Raw genomic sequence first — 21,145 nt, forward strand, 5'->3', positions numbered from 1 at the left:
CAATGGGATATTACTTAACAGTAGAAGAAATGAAGTCCTGATACGAGGTACAACTTGGATGAACCTTTAAAACATTACACTGAGTGAAAGAAGCCAGTCACAAAAGACCACACATTGCATATTTATATGAAAGGTATGGAATAGGCAAATTTATAAAGATGGAAAGTAGATTAGTGGTTGTCTTGGGCTGAGGGATGGATGAGAGGACAATGGAGAGTGATTGCTAATGAGTATGGGTTTCTTTTCATGATGATGAAAATGTTCTAAACTTAGATTATAATGATGGTTGCATAATTCTGTGACTATAGTAAAGTCGTTGAATTGTTCACTTTGAATGGGTGAACTTTATGGCATATGAATTATATCTTAATAAAGATGTTTAAAAAATAGAATACATAAGAATCCAAAGGAAACCAATTCTATCGAAATAGTTATCAGAATATTGAAAAGCAAATATGATACTGTAAATAAGTGCTTTAAAAAAATTTTTTTTAATTTTAGGGTGAGGGAGAGTGTGTACACAAGTCAGGGAGAGGAGCAGAAGGGAGAGAGTTAAGCAGGCTCCACACTTAGTGCAGAGCCCAACGAGGGCTTGATCCCATGACCCTGAGATCATGACCTGGGCCGAAATCAAGAGTCAGGCGCCCAACCAACTGAGCTACCCAGGCGCCACTATGTGCTTCTTTATTAACGCATTAAATTATAAGATATAGCAGCAAATCTAATAGCTACCATAATTTTGAAGTAGTGATGAATGGACATGATATTTTGAGATATCAGCAACAAACGTAAAAGCAATAAGAAAATGTCTGGTTTCTATTGGTGAAACGTCTTAAGTACTGCTAATAATACTCTATGGTTTCTTGTCTTCAGTGATGATCAAAGGACTACATGGCACATTTAAGCCAACAAATGGGAGGAAGTAACAGGGCAGAGGTTGGGGAGATCCTTAATGAAATGCTAACTTTCAGTGGGCAATGATGTAATTTGTTTCCCTTCCAACTTCACTGACACCCTGAATTCTGTCTGTAGACCCCCTGGGAGCTTATCAAGAAAGGTAGCGAAAAGCTGGTTGAAAATCTTGGGGCATCTGGGTGGCTCAGTCAGTTAAACGTCCAACTTTGGCTCAAGTGATGATCTCACTGCTCGTGTGAGTTCAAGCCCTGTGTCGGGCTCTGTGCTGACAGCTCAGAGTCTGGAGCCTGCTTCAGATTCTGTGTCTCCCTCTCTCTCTGCCCCTCCCCCATTTGCACGTGCTGTCTCTCTCCCTCTCTCTCTGTCAAAAATAAACATTAAAAAAATTTTTTTTAAAAATCTATGCCTCATGACTTAGTCCAGTTCTCTATCTAACCCTACTCTTTTTTCTCCTTTAATAAAGGGGAATAGGTAGAAAAGACTGAATTTTCTAAGTTCTAAAAAGAGTGAGTCAGTTCTAAAAAGAGAGGGACCTGAGGTTTGCTTGCATGGGAATTTCTACAGAAAAAAGGATTCTGGTTATAACCCTCCCCTTCCTACTCTGTCCCAGCCCTCCCCTCTCCCCAACTAAATGATGCTATAATGCTTTTTCCTTTCAACAGAAGACCGTTGATTTCAAGAAATAATTGTAATTTAGAGCTCTAGAGTGGAAATGTGAATTTTGCAGTTTTCTGAGAGGGAATATTTTCAAGAATTTGCCTCTGAATGCCTGGCAAGGCAGAAAAGCTGCTCGCAGAATCTGAATCGGTGGGAAATGGTGGGGTAACCAAGTTCCCACCACTGATTCTAGATTTTGCAGAAATTCAGCCACTTTTTGATTTACAGGGAAGTTTACCAGGGCATGCCATCATTAGAGACAGCTACTAATATACTTGTGGTCACTAAGAGGTGGAATGGAGGAAGACAGTCAAGTTTGCCTCTGTTATATTCAGACAATAAATATCAGATGATTACAATATGTATACACAAAAATAGCAAATATTTTTTAAAAATGAGAATAGGAGGTGTGACATTTCTTCCATTATTTGAAATGTGGGGCAAGGAAGTTTTTGTGTCCTCATGTGAACTGTGCCTTCTTTCCAAACCACTTCCACCAGGTAATATGATACTGCCTGATAGAGTAGTACAACCTGGAGCATTGATGGGTGCCTGGGTGGCTCAGTCGGTTAAACGTCTGACTCCTGATTTCAGTTCAGGTCAGGACCTCACGGTTTGCGGGCTCTGGCTCCTACGATCTCACAGTTTCTGGATTTGAGCCCCATGTCAGGTTCTGTGCTGACAGTGCAGATCCTGCTTAAGATTCTCTTTCTCTCCCCCTCTCTCTGTCTGCCCCTCCCTACCCCTCAAAATAAATTTTAAAAAAGAGAGAGATTGGCCATTAAGACTGGCAATCACTTCAACACTGGAACTTAAAAGTTTAGGCACACCATGATTTTTCTGGGTTAGAGAAAGGATGTGTTTTGACAATGGGGTTTTGTAGTTTTTTCTTTCATGAAAAATTCTCTGGGCAATATACTTTGTGCACCAAACCACTAGAGTTATAATGACAGAATATATAAAATTCACATTATCTGGAAAATCCAGGTTGAATAGCCATCAAGGTTATAGATATCACAAGTCAAAAGGATTGGAGTTGCAATAAAAATGGACAGGAAATGGGAAAGGTCCAGAACAAGATCATTAGTTGGGATTCCAAACCAAAGCAAGATCATGAGGTCAGACCCTGGCAGTGGAGGTCCAGAGATCCAGATACACACTCAGAACAAGGATTAAGAAAAGACACCAGTCAAAAACCAGAAGAGAGGCAACCAGATGAGCTCAAGGCTCTGGGGGATGAAGGTGGGTAGCTGAATACCCAGGGCAATGCTCCAGTACCTGGAGCTCTCCGGGGTCTGATAGAGAGGGATTCCCAGGCAAGATAACACACTTGAGGCTCCCTAACAGCTTCTTCCTCAAGTCTGAAGATTGGTGGATTCTTTATTTTTTATTTTTTTTTATTCTGTTTCCAACAACTTCTTTTTTTTTTTCATTATATGAAGTTTATTGTCAAATTGGTTTCCATACAACACCCAGTGCTCATCCCAAAAGGTGCCCTCCTCAATACCCATCACCCACCCTTCCTTCCCTCCCACCCCCCATCACCCCTCAGTTTGTTCTCAGTTTTTAAGAGTCTCGTATGCTTTGGCTCTCTTCCACTCTAACCTCTTTTTTTTTTTCTTCCCCTCCCCCATGGGTTTCTGTTAAGTTTCTCAGGATCCACATAAGAGTGAAACCATATGGTATCTGTCTTTCTCTGTATGGCTTATTTCACTTAGCATCACACTCTCCAGTTCCATCCACGTTGCTACAAAAGGCCATATTTCATTCTTTCTCATTGCCACATAGTACTCCATTGTGTATATAAATCACAATTTTTTTATCCGTTCATCAGTTGATGGACATTTAGGCTCTTTCCATCATTTGGCTATTGTTGAGAGTGCTGCTATGAACATTGGGGTACAATTGCCCCTATGCATCAGTACTCCTGTATCCCTTGGGTAAATTCCTAGCAGTGCTACTGCTGGGTCATAGGGTAGGTCTATTTTTAATTTTTTGAGGAACCTCCACACTGTTTTCCAGAGTGGCTGCACCAATTTGCATTCAAGATTGGTGGATTCTAATTGGGACAGAGTTTAATCCCTACAAGGCTAACCTGAACCTGCAAATTGGAGGAGGGGAGAGATGGAACAGAAGCTGGGGAGTGGGGAAGGAGATGGAAGTACTGGCAGCATCGGCTTCAGTTGTGCAAGATCCCACCAAATCAATATTTATGTGTGTGTGTGTGTATATATATATATATATATATATATATATATATATATATATGCACAGAGTTACATATAGATAATAATATTAATAGCCACAGCAATAATAATAGCTGATGCTTATATAGCACGTGTTACTGTTGTTAGTACTTTACATATGCTAATTTATTTAATCTTCATAACACGCCTTCTAAGTCATACCATTATTATGTTCATTATGCAAAAAAGGAAACAGAGGCACAGAAAAGTTAAGTGATTTGCCCAAAGTCACATAAGTAGTGATTGGTAGAGGTGGGATTTCGAAGTAGGAACTGGCTTCAGTCTTCCTCTCTACTCCATAGCCTTGTGTGTGTGTGTGTGTGTGTGTGTGTGTGTGTGTGTGCGTGCACGCGCGCGCGTGCACGTGCGTGCATGGATGTGTGTGATGTATACTTACCCATACACACAGGAGTATGTGTGTGTGAACACGTGTGTTTATATATGTATGTATACTGACATGCACACACACGCACACACACACACACACACACACACACACCCATGTGTAGATACAGCGGTAAGCTGGAGCTTGTTTGTACTGACTTACTGGAGGCAAATGTGGACATCAGTGCTTTCAGTGGCATCATATCGGTAGCTTGAATTTGGTGTTGATGGGAGTATTTTACAGCATGGAAATTGGCAAAGGCTGTACACCAAGACTTTACTTATTTGAAGGGCTGACTTTACCAGAACACCACCGGGTTCACATATCGCATGGATATATTATAAACCACACAAACTAAAAATCCCCAAATAGGAAACAAAGTTTAAAAATACTAAAACTGCATAACTTTATTTTGACCTGCTTTCCTTCTCACTCAGAATGACTAAAAGATCAATTAAAAATATTTCTTTAGAAGATACTTGCTATAAAATGTTAAATTAAATTTCATTATAGGAAAAAATGCCTTGATACTGCTAGGTGGATAACATTGATAGGTTCCTAGAGCTGCTATGTTGCTAAAAGAAAAATACTGATTAAAAAAAAAAAGCAACCCTGGTATTCCTGGTGTTCCTGGTGTTCCTGGTATTCCTGGTTGCTGTTTGTTTTTCAGTTAGACTCCTGATAGAGTGAACAATGGAAAAGATACATTACAATGTCTCTCTTAAGGCTTTTGAGCATTTGTCTCTCTTAAGGCATTTGGTGAAATGTGCCTATGAGTTGCTGCTGTGAATTTTTATATGAAACTCATTGCCTCAGATCTGCACAACTTTTGTTGTTTCACTTAGTACAATCCTCCGGATGTGGATTAACTTCCTTTGCTCAATATTTATTGTTTCATTCGCAATGAAATGGGAACCATAAGCATTTTAATAAGTGGGCTGTAAGGCTTCTAAATCTCACTCTAGTCTTAGAGCGAGCCCCATGTGCAGTAATCTGTTTTTATAATTTCCTACAGTGAAAATTAGACCTAAAGAGATGTTCTTGCCACCTCATGCAACATGGCAACAGCAGGCAGCCTGCACCCTTGGCTCCTCCTGGCCAAGTGAGCGTCAACAGTGTGCACAAGACCAGAGCTGTGGCCAGAGCCAAGATGACAGGAACAGGTTCTGTCCTGATATTCCAAATGCAATAGGGTGGCGGTGGTAGGCAATAATAGTACATGGAACTGGATGTTTCTTGCCTTAGCAAAGCAAAACATGTAAACTCTTCTAAGCCTCATCTTACCCCAATGCCTGGCGTTCTGTATTTAACAAAAATGTGTTTTGGGTGAAATGGTTATCTGAACAAGATTCTGAGCACAGTCATTACTTGTAATCATGCTGAGAGCAATGGAGACCATGACTTCCCTCTGGGGCTATGACTGCAGCTCTCCATCTCAAAGGACAGAGCTGAACACACTAGGTTATTATTATTATTTCAAGTTTACATAAATAAAAAAGGGTCATTATGCATGAGTTGGAGGAAAGCAAAGCTCAGAGTAAATATGTTCATGTATTTCATAAACATTCATGTGTTTCATAAATAGTCAAGGAATCAAATCAAAATAAAACAGCACAACTTGATAGAAACATTATGCTGTTTTATCCCCAAACCAGTTGAAGTGAAACTGGTTAAAAACTTCATTTTCTCATATACTGCCTTTGGAAGCCCAAATTTATACCCGAATTACTCAGAAGCCCTAACATGCTAATGGCATATCCATTTATCTTGATAGATAAAGCTGTTGCAGAATCATTCATGAAGCCAGTTGGCCGGTGTTTTTTCCTTGCTTTATTGAACATAATGAATTGATTAAGATTGGGAAGATCTCATTACTAATGAGGAGCACCCTGCTTGTGCCATTTTAAGAAAACTAGAGAAGAAAAAAAGATTGAAAAGAGAAACAAAAAGCAAGCAGAGGATACTAGAGAATACAAAGTAACTAAACAGAGTTCAAGGGAACAAGCTTAGTCTGAATTTTATTCTTGCTGCCATGGGTAATGTAACTTAAACTTTTCATGGGAAAAGTGATCTTGAAATCTATTATTATTATTACTGTTACTACTACTATTAATTATATTTTCCTATTCTTCTGTAAAGTAGAAAATAGGGTAATAATTCTTAATATACGCATAGATATATAGGTGAGGAATTACCATAAAGATTGCTTTAAGCACTTTCACATTCAGAGTTCAGTTTTTTCTTTAGAACATCCATTATTTCTCTGCAAAGAGCAGGAGGAAATGTCATGGATTTGCCTGTCCTATGCTACATTATTGACATATCTGAGGTTAGATATCTCAACACAGCATACATACAATAATCTGAAAAGATATTGTTACCCACTAAGCCAGACATGCCTAGGAACATTTACAGTGAGACCACTCAACACTTAACAGTATGCACTCAACACTTAAAAATCTGACTTCAAGGATGCCTGGGTGGCTCAGTCATTCATGTGTCGTTCTTTGGTTCAAGTCAACATCTCATGGTTTATGAGTTTGAGCCCCACATTGGGCTCTCTGCTATCAGTTCTAAGCTCACTTCAGATCCCCTGTCTCCCTCTCTCACTTCCCTTCCCCCATTCATTCTCCCTTTCTCTCTCTCTCTCTCTCTCAAAAATAAACAAACATAAAAAATATGATGTCAGTAACATTATTATTGGATCATTTGTATCCAGCAGATTTTACCCATAGTCATGCGTACTGCACTTAACAATTATTCTTTAATGGTTACAATGATACAATTTTTTAAGTATAATTATTGAAAAATGTTTAAGATAATTCTTTTGGATGCTTCTGGTGTTCAGAATCGCACATTGAAGATCTTCTAATATAATTAGTTTTATACATACCATTATCAGTATGTGGCAGGTTCAGGAAGAGTAACCCAAGAAATTATATGCCTCTTTGAGAGTTCAGTTTAAAGTCTCTGTGCAACTGATTGGAACAGATCCATGCAAAATCATCCCAAAGAGACATGAATCCTAGGCCTACAGGAATGGCCTGTTATTTGATGAAAGAGGTGGTGAGTTGTGGAAGCATAGAAAAAGAACAGTCTCTAGGACAAATGGTGGTGGTGTTCATCCAAGTGGTCTCCTGGGAGACAGTGTCCTAGCCAAATGCCTCTGAATATTGCAACTCCACTGGCAAGGACATTCTCAAAGTGAACGTGGATCCAGGGAACTATAGCCAATGAACTTACCGTGTTTTCGGCTTTCTTAGCACGATGTACGTATGCCTAATGTGGAATTGATACATCAGGCTATGACTGCCTGACCTACTTATTTGTTCATTCATTCATTCATTCACTCATTCATTCATTGATTCATTCAGCCTGACCCCTTTAAATGTTGAATTGTCCTAATATCCCTGGTTCTGATTCTAGGCTCATTAAGCAACAGTGTAACTAGCATCTTGATTGTCTCCTTTAAAGAGAGCAGAATGGGCTAGTGGATGTGACCTGTTGCTGTGATATTTATTGCTCATTGCCAATTAATTAAGTGGTTTTTCTGGTTCAATGTAGTTTGGGCAGAATGAATTGTTAAAATATTAATTTTATTTTGTTCTCCTTACCTTTCCCCCCCACATTTTAGAAGGTAGTGAGGCTTTGTAATTCCTTTCCGTGGGTATTTTGGCAGGACCAAAAATAAAAGCAGCTTCAAGTTAGTGGTTTTTCCCACCTTCTGGAAGAGCTAAGCTGATTGAACAGATGATGCTGGGTGTCCTGGAGAACAGAGAGAGAAAGAATAGAAGACAAGTAAGAGGCTGCTCCAGGAGTTTCCCCAAGGTAGGGCAGGGAGAGATTTCAGAGCCTGAGAAGGTATAAGACCTCAGGGGGAAAAGGCTGTATGGAATACTCAGGGAGGTTGGATTCTAGTCACTGAATACTACTGAGTCCCAAGCATCACAAAAGCTGCAGTCACCATTTTTGGGAGAACCCTTCAGACAATAGTGGGTGTCTGTGCAGTAACCACACCAACGATGCCTTTGCAAAGAATTACTTAGGTTGAATTTCCTCCAACTTATAGGATGGGGATTTGGAGTTCAAAGTAAATTGATTTAAAGAACAGAGAAATTTGAGGGGTACCTGGGTGGCTCAGTTGGTTAAGCGTCCAACTTTGGTTCAGGTCATGATCTCACAGTATGTGAGTTCAAGCCCTGCATCGGGCTCTCTGCTGTCAGCACAGAGCCCGCTTTTGGATCCTCTGTCCCCTCCTCTCTCTGCCCCTCCCTGACTGATGCGTGCTCTCTCTCTCTCTCTCTCTCTCTCAAAAATAAGTAAGCTTTAAGAAAAAAAAAAAAAAAAGAAGAACAGGGCATCTGGGAGGCTCAGTTAGTTGAGCGTCCAACTCTTAATTTTGGCCCAGGTCATGATCTCCTTCAGAGATCGGAGCCTCCTTGAGATTAATTCTCCCTCTCTCTCTCTGCCCCTCCCCTGTTCTCTCTCTTAAAATAAATAAATAAACTTTTTTTAAAAAAAAAGAGAAACTTGGCTTTTCTGGAATATCTGAGTGTGGCTGAGATTGTCATCCATAGCCCATCAATCTTGTGAGCTCAGTTAAGAAGAAATCCATGCTCAGTTTGCAAGAAAATCAAGTTTTTCAGCTGAAAAGCTGAGGGCCAGACATTGGGCTATAGTAATAGGTGCCATTTTGTAAGGACTCTCAGAAATCTGCTAGTTGCCTTCACTTCATTTCCTGAAGTGAGCACCTACATAAGTGCCCAGCCTGCACACACACACACACACACACACACACACACACACACACACATCTCTTTGCCTTTACCATATTTTGAAAGGAGCACTATTCTTAGATGAATTTTTATGATTTCTCCTAACTCTTCAAATATTTTTTAAATATTTACTTTTGAGAGAGAGACAGAGGGTAAGCAGGGGAGGGGCAGAGAGAGAGGGAGACACAGAATCCAAAGCAGGCTCCAGGCTCTGAGCTGTCAGCACAGAGCCCAACGTGGGGCTCAAACTCACGAACCTCGAAATCATGACTTGAGCTGAAGTCAGACGCCCAACCAACTGAGCCACCCAGGCACCCTGCAACCCTTCAAATATTTAAATTATCATTTTATACAATCTATAAAGAGCTTGCTAAAATAATCTCCAAAGTAATAAGATTTGCCTAACATTTTCCATAGCATCTATTTTTTTTTCATCTTTAGCTTGAAATAATTATAGATTCACAGGAAATTGCGAATACAGTACAGGGAGGTCTGGCATACCCTTTAACCAGTTTCCCCCAGTGGTAACATCTTATACAAGAATAGTGTAATGTCAAATCCAGGAAATTGACCTTGGTACAATCAGTAGACTTTACTCAGATTCCTATTTCATATGTGTGTGTGTGTGTGTGTGTGTGTGTGTGTGTGTGTATAAATGCCCAGGAGTATTGATTGTTGGGTCATGTGACAAGTATATGTTCAGTTTTGTAAAGAAATTGCCAAACTATTTTGCAGAGTAATTATACTGTTTTGCATTACAACCAGCAATATGTGATAGAGCCAATTTCTCCGCCAACATTTGGTTTTGACACTATATTTTATTTTAGCCATTCTCATAGCTGTATAGTGAAATCTCATTGTGGTTTTAATTTGCATTTCCCTAATACCTAATGATGTTGAATATATTTTTACTTGCCACTGTATGTCATCTTTCTAGAAATGTCTTTCCATTTCTTTTGCCCATTTTCTAATTGATTTGTTTGTTTTCTTACTGCTGATTTTTGAGAGTTCTTTATGGCCCCTTACAGATGTTTGGTTGAGATATTTTCTGCAATACTTTTTGGGTTGCAAATACTTTCTCCCAGTCTGTGTCTTGTCTTTTCATCCTCTTAACGGCGTCTTTTTGACAGGTTCGCTCTTAAAATTTTTTTAATGTTTTATTTTATTTGAGAGAGAGAGAGAGAGAGAGAGAGAGAGAGAGAGAGAAAACAAGTGTGGGAGGGGCAGAGAGAAGTGGTGACAGAGGACCTGAAGCAGGCTTTGCACTGACAGCAGAGAGCCTGATGCAGGGCTTGAGCTCACAAACTGTGAGATCATGACCTGAGCTGAAGTTGGACGGTCAACCAACTGAGCCACCTAAGTGTCCCAACATGTTTGCTCTTAATAGAGCAGAGCAAACATTTTTAAGTTTGATGAAGTCCAATTTATCAAATTTTCTCTTATGGGTTATGCTTTCAGTATTATATCTAAGAAATCTTCACCTAGCCTTAGGTTCCACAGATTTTCTCCTCTGTTTTTATCTAAGAGTTTTCTAGTTTGACATATTACATTAATTTTTTTTAACATTTATTTATTTTTGAGAGACAGAGACAGAGTGGAGGGGGCAGAGAGAGAGAGGGAGACACAGAATCCAAAGCTGGCTCTAGGCTCTGAGCTGTCAGCACAGAATCTGATGTGGGGCTCCAACTCACAAACTGAAGCTAGAGGCTTAACTAACTGAGCCACCCAGGCACCCTGACATGTTAAATTTTAATATATGCTCCATTTTGAGTTAGTTTTTGTATAAGGTGTGAAGTCTACGTTAAGGTTCATTTCTTTGGCTATGGACATCCAATTCCTCTAACACCATTTGTTGAAAAGACTATCTTTGCTCCATTGAATGTTTTGTACTTTTGTCAAAAATCACTTGGTTATTGGGGCGCCTGGGTGGCTCAGTCGGTTAAGCGTCCGACTTCGGCTCAGGTCATGATCTCATGGTCCGTGGGTTCAAGCCCCGCGTCGGGCTCTGTGCTGACAGCTCGGAGCCTGGAGCCTGTTTCAGATTCTGTGTCTCCCTCTCTCTGACCCTTCCCCGTTCATGCTCTGTCTCTGTCTCAAAAATAAATAAATGTTAAAAAAAAATTTTTTTTTTTTAAAAATTAAAAAAAAAAATCACTTGGTTATATTTGTGTGGATTTGTTTCCCTATACTATTCCATTAATGAATGTATCTATCCCTTCACCAGTATCTCACTGTTTTGTTTAGCGTAGTCTTCTCATATCAGATCCATTTTTATTCTTTCATTTTTTTAAGCTTATTTATTTTGAGGGAGAGAGAGAGCAAGTGGGGGAAGGGCAGAGAGAGAGGGAGAGAGAGAGAATTCCAAGCAGGCTCCACACTGTCAGCACAGAGCCCAAAGTGAGGCTCGAACCCATGAACTGTGAGATCATGATCTGAGCCAAAATCAAGAGTAGGACACTCAACTGACTGAGCCACCAGGCGCCCCAAAATCCATTTTTAAAAAACATTTCTTGGGGCGCCTGGGTGGCGCAGTCGGTTAAGCGTCCGACTTCAGCCAGGTCACGATCTCGCGGTCCGTGAGTTCGAGCCCCGCGTCGGCTCTGGGCTGATGGCTCAGAGCCTGGAGCCTGTTTCCGATTCTGTGTCTCCCTCTCTCTCTGCCCCTCCCCCGTTCATGCTCTGTCTCTCTCTGTCCCAAAAATAAATAAACGTTAAAAAAAAAAAAAAATTTAAAAAAAAATAAAATAAAATAAAAAACATTTCTTGGGGCGCCTGGGTGGTTCAGTCGGTTGAGTGTCCAACTTCGGCTCAGGTCATGATCTCGCGATTTGTGAGTTCAGCCCCGTGTCGGGCTCTGTGCTGATAGCTCAGAGCCTGCAGCCTGCTTCGAATTCTGTGTCTCCCTCTCTCTCTGCCCCTCCCCTGCTCATACTCTGCCTCTTTCTGTCTCTCAAAATTAAGTAAATGTTAAAAAAAAATTTTTTTAATTTTTAAAAAAATTTTAAAAAAATTAAAAAAAAAACATTTCTCTGAAAAATAGCTATCTTTTTCTTTGAGTGCTTATATATACCAGGCATTGCTTTAAGAGCTTCAGAAGCATGAACTTATTTAATCTTCACAAAATCCTATGAAATGATAATATTTAGGCCCATCTTATAGATGAGAAGTTAAGTAGCTTTCTTAAGATGCAGATTTGGAACTCAGGCCCACATGCTAGCCACCATGTTTCTGTGCTCTCTGAGGTGAGCAGATTTTTATCTCCTCACAGAAATGCTTTTACTGGACTCTGCTCTGGCATTTTGTCACCAACCTACATTGAGAGCCATCATAACGAACAGCTCAATGAAACTTACTGCACTTACTGGGCATTTACTGGGCAAGTTGATGGGATGTGGTTCACTAGGTCACATGATGCCCTCTTTAGGAGGACAGATGGGAAAAATGTCTCTCAGATCTCAGTACCAGGAATAGATAGATTTCTCCTGAGTAAGTGGTTTGTTTTTATCTCTTGGACATGGTGAAATTGTATAAATGATTACATTTCCCACTTTGTGCTGGATGCTAAAAAGCTCAGAGTCAAATTTTCAGCCTATCTTTAGCAATGATGTGTACTAGATCTAATATTACGTCTGACTTCATCTTACGTTTTCTACTCTAACTTTCTTTTCTCCCTTATATCCTCTCTCACTCACTTTTTTTCTTTAGTCTTTCTAAAAATCAAAATATACAAGTACGTAGTAAAAAATAAAATACAAAGCTTTTAACAACGGTAGCAAAACAAAGTGGCAGTCTCTGCCCACTCCTCCCCACCTGTGATTTCTGCTGTGCAGTGCCAACCATACTCACATCGTTTAGCTATTTTTTGTGGTGCTTATTCTGCTTTTTTTTCCCTTGACTTTTCAATTTAGGTATTATCTCATTTCCTATGGCATAGGGTAGGATTTTGCTTTCTCATACCACCCTCTACAACACACACCCTTCAGCTGCAACCATCCTCCCATTATAATTATATCACAATTTTGGCTAAACTCATTTTTAGTGTTTAGATTATCATGCCTATGGAAATACTGTTCACAGGTGAGCTGCTCACTGTTCGCTTTGTATCTTACATAATAGTTTTGTTTTCCCTTAGGTTAATAATTATCTTTTTTTAAATTTCAGTTTCATAGGGCAATCATTAATGTCTACTCAAGTCCTCTGACAGAATTGTAAATTTCCCCTCCATCAGTGTTGTGTTTGTTTGTTTGTTTGTTTGTTTGTTTGTTTTTCTCACAGACACCTCTTCTGGTGCTTTCCATCGTTCAGCTTAGGTCTGGACCGGTAGCTCTCTAGGCCAGCTGTCCAGCTGCCATCCCAAGACTTCCCTTTTACATCATTTTAGGAATTTCTTCTGCATCTCTCTTTTGTTGGATTCCTTGTTTGCCAGATCTCATATTTTCCTTTTGGTTTACTCACTTGGTTTGGTGGAGCTCATCCTGCAATAGCTTTCTGGGAAAAAGTTCATAAAAAATAAAATTTTTTGAGACCTAGCATGTCTAAAAATGCCTTTGTTTTAGCAGCACACTTGAATGGTAGTCTGGGTATAGGATTATAGGTTGGAAATTATTTTCCCTTGGGATTTTAAAGGCATTGCTTCTTTGTTACCTAGCTTTTCACCTTGCTCTTGAGAAATTTGATGCTAACACCTCCTACTCTCTGGAAGGTTTTGAGATCTTCCCTTCCATCCAAATGTTCTGAAATTTCACGTTGATACACCTTAGAACAGGGTCTTTTATCATCTATTGTGTGGAATGAACTCAACACAATTTCCTTCAGTTTTGAGAAATTACCATGTATATTCTTTTTTTAATGTGTGTCCTTATTTTCAGCATTCTCTCCCCTCCATTTTCTCTGCTCCCTCTTTCTAGTACTCTTGATTCAATTGTTGGATCACTTAAACTGATATAATTTTCTTCCTATCTTTCCTTTTTTTTTTTCTTTTCTGGGAGATTTTCTTCACTCTGTCTTCTAACTCTTCTAGTGAATTTTATATTGTTAGTTTTTAAAGTTCTATCTGGTTCTCTGTCCCCTTCCCCCATTCCTGTTTTTGTTTTGCTCTGTTTTTAAATGACATCTTGTCCTTGCTCTGTGGGTGCAGTATCTTCTCTTACCTCTCTAAGGATATTACTTTTGATGTTTGAAGTTTTCTTTTACGTCCTACATGTCATCTCCCGCTGAACTCTTTTTGTTTGTATTTCACATTAGTGACTTTTCATAAATGGCTGTCTATTCATATTAAAGAGTGAGACACTTAAATGCCCCCCTGTGAATAGGCAGAGCTTGTTGACTGTTAGGATTCACAGTAATTTAACATATCTTTTTTTGGGGGGAGGGACCTCCAAATGTCATTATGTGAAGATCTTTTCTCTTAAGCTAGTCAGTCAGTCAGTCAGTCAGTCAGAGGAATTCTTTTGCGTGGGAGTTTATAAACTGGCTTCTAGCCTTCTGGGAACTTATCAGGTGAAAGGGACTGGAGGGTGGGGGTGACAGGAGTTCATCATTCCTTATAGAGACTTTCATTTAATCCTCTGTCTTCCACTGTGTCTCGTGCACCAGACCTAGAGCCTTTGACCCAGCCTCTCAAAAGAAGAAACTGCCTGGCCTCTTTTAGGGTGGTGAAAGGGTAGTCACTTGGCTGTGCTGTTGCAAAAAAGATCTAGGCATTTAACTGGTCATTGTAAAGACTTTGAAATAATCTTTTCTTCCTATGCCACATTCCCATCTTCAGAGGCACCTGGTGTCTCCAATTTCAGAATATTCCAGGGTTCTGGGGTTCAACTTCTCTTACTTCTTTCAGCTTTCTTTGATTTGTCCCCACGTAAGGGAGCCTGAGTCCTGATTCAGGAGTAAAAAAAAAGTTTGCAGTCAAAGTCAGAGAAATGGTACCTACAGTCAGGTACAAAAGATGAGCAAGAAACAAGAAGGGTTCTGAAACTGAAAGAGTAATCGTATTAAAAGTCACAGTCTTTGTCTACCTTGTCTACATATTTCTCCATTTGAAAAGACTGCTCTTTGAGCTACTGTGCTGAAGAGGACCAGTAGTTCCTTCTGCTGACCCCAAATGGCCCTGACGGAGAGGCAAGGCTGTCTGTAGAAGAATGAATCCCAAGGTCAGAAACCTGGAGGTTGTAGAAAGATTGAGAAGTGTGTCCAGGCTTGAGGACTAAGGTCAACGACAAAATGAGGATGGAGAAGGGCCAGTTTTATGTGGCTCTTGATGCCGAAGTGCCCAAGAGGGCCTGATTTCTTAAAGGAGCCTGGGGAGGGGCCTGGGTTGTGGTTTCCAGCCTCCCTGTCCAGTTGGCCTTTGAAGACTGACTGGTTGATAGAAATCTACTGGTTAGGGACATTTCACTTTATTACACTAAATATAGTGGGCCTTTACAAAACTTGGAGGCCTTCCTACACAAAGAGAATGCTGTTAATATGTTCTCCATCCAAGGACATGAGCTCTGGGTTGTTGTTCCAGTGGGATGTGTGCCGCAAGACTCAGCCAGCCAGAGCAGCCATCTGCTGCCAACTTGGGACCCTAGGGAATCTGCAAGAAGGAATGATTGTGTCCTTAATATCACATTTAATAACCTTAAATAAGGGTAGGTAGAGCCCAGCTTCACTTATGAGATGACTCAGTTGGTACACAAGACATTTACTAAAGGAAGGAAGGAAAATAGGAAGGAAAGAAAGAGCTTTGTTCTTATTTATAGCTTTGTCATTCAGAAATTTTGAAGTGTAATGATATAATAATAATAATAATGATAACATTTGAAACTGTAATACAGAGATTTACTACAAAAGGGTGTTGAAATCCCGGTGGCAAGACAATGACTTAACTCTCTGATCATGAGAGAAAAATCAGTGGGGGCAAACAAAAGAAACAAACAAGATGGTGATTGGTAACCAGAGGAATTTAAGCTCCCCTCCTCCTGGTGACACTGAGAGACTCCCACAACTCCCTCAGCATCTGGAACTTATTTGACTGTGGGTGGAGGGAGACAAGTGACAGCTAGTAGCTTTCTGGAAAGATAGGATAGAAAAGCTCAGGGCCTGGCACAGCCAGAGAGCTGAAGAAGAAAAGAAATGACCATGAGACAGAAGCGGAACTGAGACTTCCTGGCTGCTTCTAGTATTCAGCACCTCCAATGGGGTCCCAGGAAAACAAAGTCTCCAAAAGGAGAAGAAATAGCATCAATGTTACTGGTAAGGTCAATGAGCTTTCCAGATGTAGATCACCCAGGGATTCTTAATATCTATATATGTGATAGCCACACAAAGCCTGTGTGTTAGACAGTATTTTTCTGTTTAAAAAAAAACTGTTGTAACTCTTGCGTACTGAGTCCCCCAGAAACTGACTCTGAGATGGAGGTTTGTCTGCGGGAAGTTTACTGGAGAGTGCCCAGGGATTCGATACCAGTAGAAGAGTGAAGGAAGTAAGACTGGGTAGAAGGAGGAGTTGGATTGCAGTGAAGTCACAACATGGGTCTCTCAGTCAGTCCTGTGGGGAACTCTGTCCTGCCTTGGAGCAAAGCAGGCTGAGCCTTCGTCCCTGGGCATGGACTCATCATTCCGTGTGAGCAAGGTGACTCCCTGGCTGAGGACAATATCAAAAGAGCAGTTCATCTGAGGGCCATCAGCTGCCAATATTGCTAGCAGCTGAGGGTCTGATTGCCTCAATCCAGAAAGGAGGACTTGAGTGGCACACCACAGCATTCATTACAGCAAACCCTTTGCACTGGATCCACTCACTTTGCATAATAAGTTCTGAGAACTCCTCCAGTATCTCTGTTGGTGTCTTTTGCCAGGGAAATTTACAAGAGTAAGGTTACTAGGACAAACTACAGTCACCAGGCCCCCTGGTACTGCTCCCGGTCTGAAGGTTGCAACTGATATTCATCTCCCTCCTCTCCAGCCCATTTTCTTTTCCCTCACTCTCATCTCCATTTGCCATCAACATTGGCAAAGAGTTTCTGAGTCAATCACCAGGACTTCTAAACCCACAGAGTTTAGACTTGCTGGGACAAGAAGCATAAATACCACAAGTGGGTCACTGTGAATGATGGTAAGCAGGGCTCAGAGCCACTCCTACTTCCTTCCCTTCGATTCCAGAACCACGTATTATGCCTACAATAATTGTTGATTTACAGTGTATGCTGCATCTTAGAAGACGGCTCTCCATTTTTGCAAGGTGTCACCTCCAAAGTGGTAGCTCAGTTGTACTTCCAAAAGGCCATTTCATCACTCTGTCAAGCTGACAGCTTCTGTGTAGTGTGGTATGAAATAGGAAGAGTAGATCCCACGGTTATGTGCCACTGTTGCAGCTACTGTGTGTGAAATGGCTCCTGGGTCCCATAAAAATATTACACAGGATTCCATGTTTGTGGATCAAACACTGCGTGCCTTCAGGTGGTGGTACCGGCTGAAGCCTAAGGGCAGGAAAGGCAAACCTATACCCCAAATACGTATCCATTCCACTCAAAATGAATCACTGCCCTTCCAGTGTAATCAACTTGTCATCAAGTGGCTGGTTGCTCTCCCAGAAGAATGGTGCTGTATTGGGGACTTAGGCTTGGTATCTCTTGGTGACAAGTTGGACAGAGGGAGAAGTAAACAGTTACAACAAAGGCTCCCATCCGGAGCTCTGGGATGAGATGACCCTTCCTCTGAAGGCTTCCTTGTGCTTCCTCTGTGCTTCCTTGAGCAAGAGAGTCTGACGTCCCCCCACCCCCATCATTGGCCAGACATTAGATGGTGGCTGCTCCCAAGGCCAGTGGGCACAACCTTGGGCAAGGCAGCTTTCTTCAGCTGAGGGAGGGCAATTCTTGAAGAGATGCTCATCTGAGAGTTGTCAGCCAACTCCCCCTGCAGCTGGAGAAATGAGTGCCTCAGTCTTGAGTGGGAAATCTAAGGAGGTGGTATACCACAGAATCCAGTACAATGACCAAATTGTAGGAGTTTCCGTTCTAAATTTCAGATTTTCTGAGGAGTTCTAGAATGCGGATGGGTTGAAGTTAGGATAGAGAATTGTGAGATATGTCACCGCCAAATTTCATAATTGATTATCTGGGAAGATTAATTGAAAACTGCATCATAATATATGCAGTGGGTTTTTTTTATTGTTGTTGGTCCAGGCAAAAAAAATTCCAAATGGATCAAGAAGAACTACAAAGAAGCCTTTTTTCATAAAATAGTCACCATTTATGAGATTCTGCTTCCTTCCTTTAAAAATCTTTATTGTTGGGGCACCTGGGTGGCTCAGTCGGTTAAGCGTCCGACTTCGGCTCAGATCATTATCTCACGGTTCGTGAGTTCGAGCCCCGCGTCGGGCTCTGTGCTGACAGCTCAGAACCTGGAGCCTGTTTCAGATTCTGTGTCTCCCTCTCTCTCTCTGACCCTCCCCCATTCATGCTCTGTCTCTCTCTGTCTCAAAAATAAATAAACGTTAAAAAAAATTTTTTTTAAATCTTTATTGTTGTGTAGACATAATGTTTACATAGTCTTAACAGGAAGTCGTTTGCATACTATTTTTTTCCTTTTCCATTAATACACATCGTTCACAGATTTATTGTTTTTTATTAGCAATTCAATATTCTAACAATTTTAATATAGCAATGTTTTCATAATGACTTATTGCCTCTATTTGGGGCATTTGACTTATATCCAGTTTTCCACACAAGTAAGTTGTACATATTTAAAAAATCATTTTTAAAATCTTTTTCTTTTTTCTTTCCCAAAGTAGGATTAACGTGTATATCCCATGTTGCTTTTTAGGAGGGTTTTCTTAATTTGCAGTGATATCAGCAATGTTCAAATGCCTGTTTACCCATTACTATGCTAACATTGGATCTTTCTCACTTGTACTTTTTTTTAAGTTTACTTATTTTAAAATTTTTTTTAAAGTTTATTTATTTTGAAAGAGACAGAGAAAGGCAGGGAGGGGCAAAGAGAGGGAGAGAGAGAATCCAAGCAGGCTCCACATTGTCAGTGCAGAGCCCGATGCGGGGCTCGAACTCACAAACCATGAGACCATGACCTGAGCCAAAATCAAGAGTCAGCCGCTTAACCAACTGAGCCACCTTAGTGCCCCTGAAGTTTATTCATTTATTTTGAGAGAGAGGGAGAGAGAGAGAGAGAGAGAAGGTGCGGGGGGTGGGGGTGGGCAGAGAAAGAAATGGAGAGAGAGAACCCCAAGTAGACTCCACGCTGTCAGTACAGACAGAGCTGGATGTGGGGCTCAATTCCACAACTCTGGAATCGTGACCTGAGCTGAAGTCAAGAGTTAGATGCTTAACCAACTGAGTCACCCAGACACCGCTCACTTGTACTTTTGATACAATGAATTGTCACCTCATCATTGTTTTAAATTCAGCTTCCTTCCTTATTACTGAGGCTGGGAATTTTCCCAGGTGTTTATTTACTTTTAAAATTTTTTGTTATTTATATCTTTTGGCTATTTATCTTTCCCTAAAAGGGTTCTGAGTTTTTATATTTCTATCAGTCCCTTATATATTATAGATAATAAACTTTATTTGACATTTCTTTTCAGTGGTTTCTCATTCTGTTGCTCTTTGTCTTGAATTCACTTTTTAATTAAATAGTTGGCTTTGTGTTTTATAGCATAAAAACCACACTAACCTTGCCAGTAATGATTTCTTTAAGAGTTTCAATATGCCAACATTGATACCTTGTTTTCTTTTAGGAAAGAAATATTGGACTGTCTTCTGTATTTTATGATACATTTTTGAAATTTTTATCTTCAAATGAAAATAGATTTCAGTTTAATTATTAAACTCCTCCAAATCTATTGTGGCAAAATATAGTGGGTTATATATTTCTAGTCTTTTAATATATTTACATTCTTTTAAGTAATATCTAGTTTCTCCCCTATGGCTTGACAGGGATTCATTTATTTGTTGCTTATTTCAACAAATTTTTCATGTATTAATTTATTGTGTGGATTTGAATTTATTTCTCAAATTTCTAATTTGGTCAATTGGTCTACTTTTTAAAAAATATTTATTTATTTGTTTATAAAGTTTATTTCTTTATTTTGAGAGACAGGGAGAGAGCAAGTGAGGTTGGGGGGGGAGGCAGAGAGAGGGAGAGACAGACTCCCAAACAGGCTCCACAATGTCAGCACAGACACAGGGCTGGAACTCACAAACCGTGAGATCATGACTTGAACCAAGATTAAAAGTAAAATGCCTAACCGACTCAGCCATCCAGGCACCCCAATGTTTATTTTGAGAGAGAAGAGGAGGAAGGGATAGACAGAGAGGGAGAGAGAGAATCCCAAGCAGGCTCCACACAGATGTCCCTCAATCTGTCTACATTTTTTTTAAAAATCCAGTATTATAAGACTCTTCCCTCATATTTCCCCCTAAGAAGGAAAGTAATTTTTGTTCTAAAATATACACATAATGGGGTGCCTGGGTGGCTCAGTCGGTTAAGCATCTGACTTGGGCTCAGGTCATGATCTCATGGTTCATGATTTCAAGCTCCACATTGGGCTCTGTGCTGTCAGCGTGGAGTCTACTTTGGATCCTCTGTCTCCCTCTCTCTCTGCTCCTCCCCCACTCATAATCTCTCTCCCTCTCTCTCTCTCTCTCTCTCAACAATAAATAAACATTAAAAAAATAATAAAATATACACATAGGACCTTAGGCATATGCATATGAAAATGGAGACATAAAAATAGTCTGAAAGGTTAACATTGGAGGGTTGGATTACAGATGAACTATATACATTTCTTGTCATTTATCTATAAATTCTAATATACATTACATTAAAATTAACATATCACTTTATTGCTTAAAAAAGGAGAAACTCTTCAAACAAACTTAAGAAAACAAAAATATTAATTATGAAATAAAAGGCAATTATTAGGAAAATAAGAAGAAAGGGTGGGTTGGGGAATATGTCACATTGGGGGCAAACTCAGACAAATGGTAATTCCTCTCAAGTCCTTTATGTGACTATGCTCAACCACTATGCAGACCACTGTGTAAGCACATCTCTGATAGCTGCCCCTGACATTTCAGAAGTGTCTTCCATTTCCTGTCTCAGCCTGTCTCAGTCCTGTTTCTGGATTCTACTACTTGTGACTGCAACTGTACCTGCCATTGGTGTTTGAC

At 40.2% G+C, this 21,145-nt stretch overlaps 1 long non-coding RNA gene across 3 annotated transcripts in view; it reads left to right on the top strand.

Annotated features, from left to right (window-relative positions):
* Nucleotides 1-21,145, top strand: part of LOC123601411 — a 90,954-nt gene that overhangs the window by 21,143 nt on the left and 48,666 nt on the right. For 2 of the 3 annotated variants that reach the window (XR_006714098.1, XR_006714099.1), the window contains exon 4: nt 874-1,111. The exons of the other annotated variant lie outside the window; for it this stretch is intronic. This is a non-coding gene — a long non-coding RNA (uncharacterized LOC123601411). Of the gene's footprint in view, nt 1-873; nt 1,112-21,145 lie in introns of those variants that run through there. 3 annotated transcript variants of the gene reach the window in all.

Source organism: Leopardus geoffroyi, chromosome D1 (assembly GCF_018350155.1).
Source record: "Leopardus geoffroyi isolate Oge1 chromosome D1, O.geoffroyi_Oge1_pat1.0, whole genome shotgun sequence".
NCBI lineage: Eukaryota > Metazoa > Chordata > Mammalia > Carnivora > Felidae > Leopardus > Leopardus geoffroyi.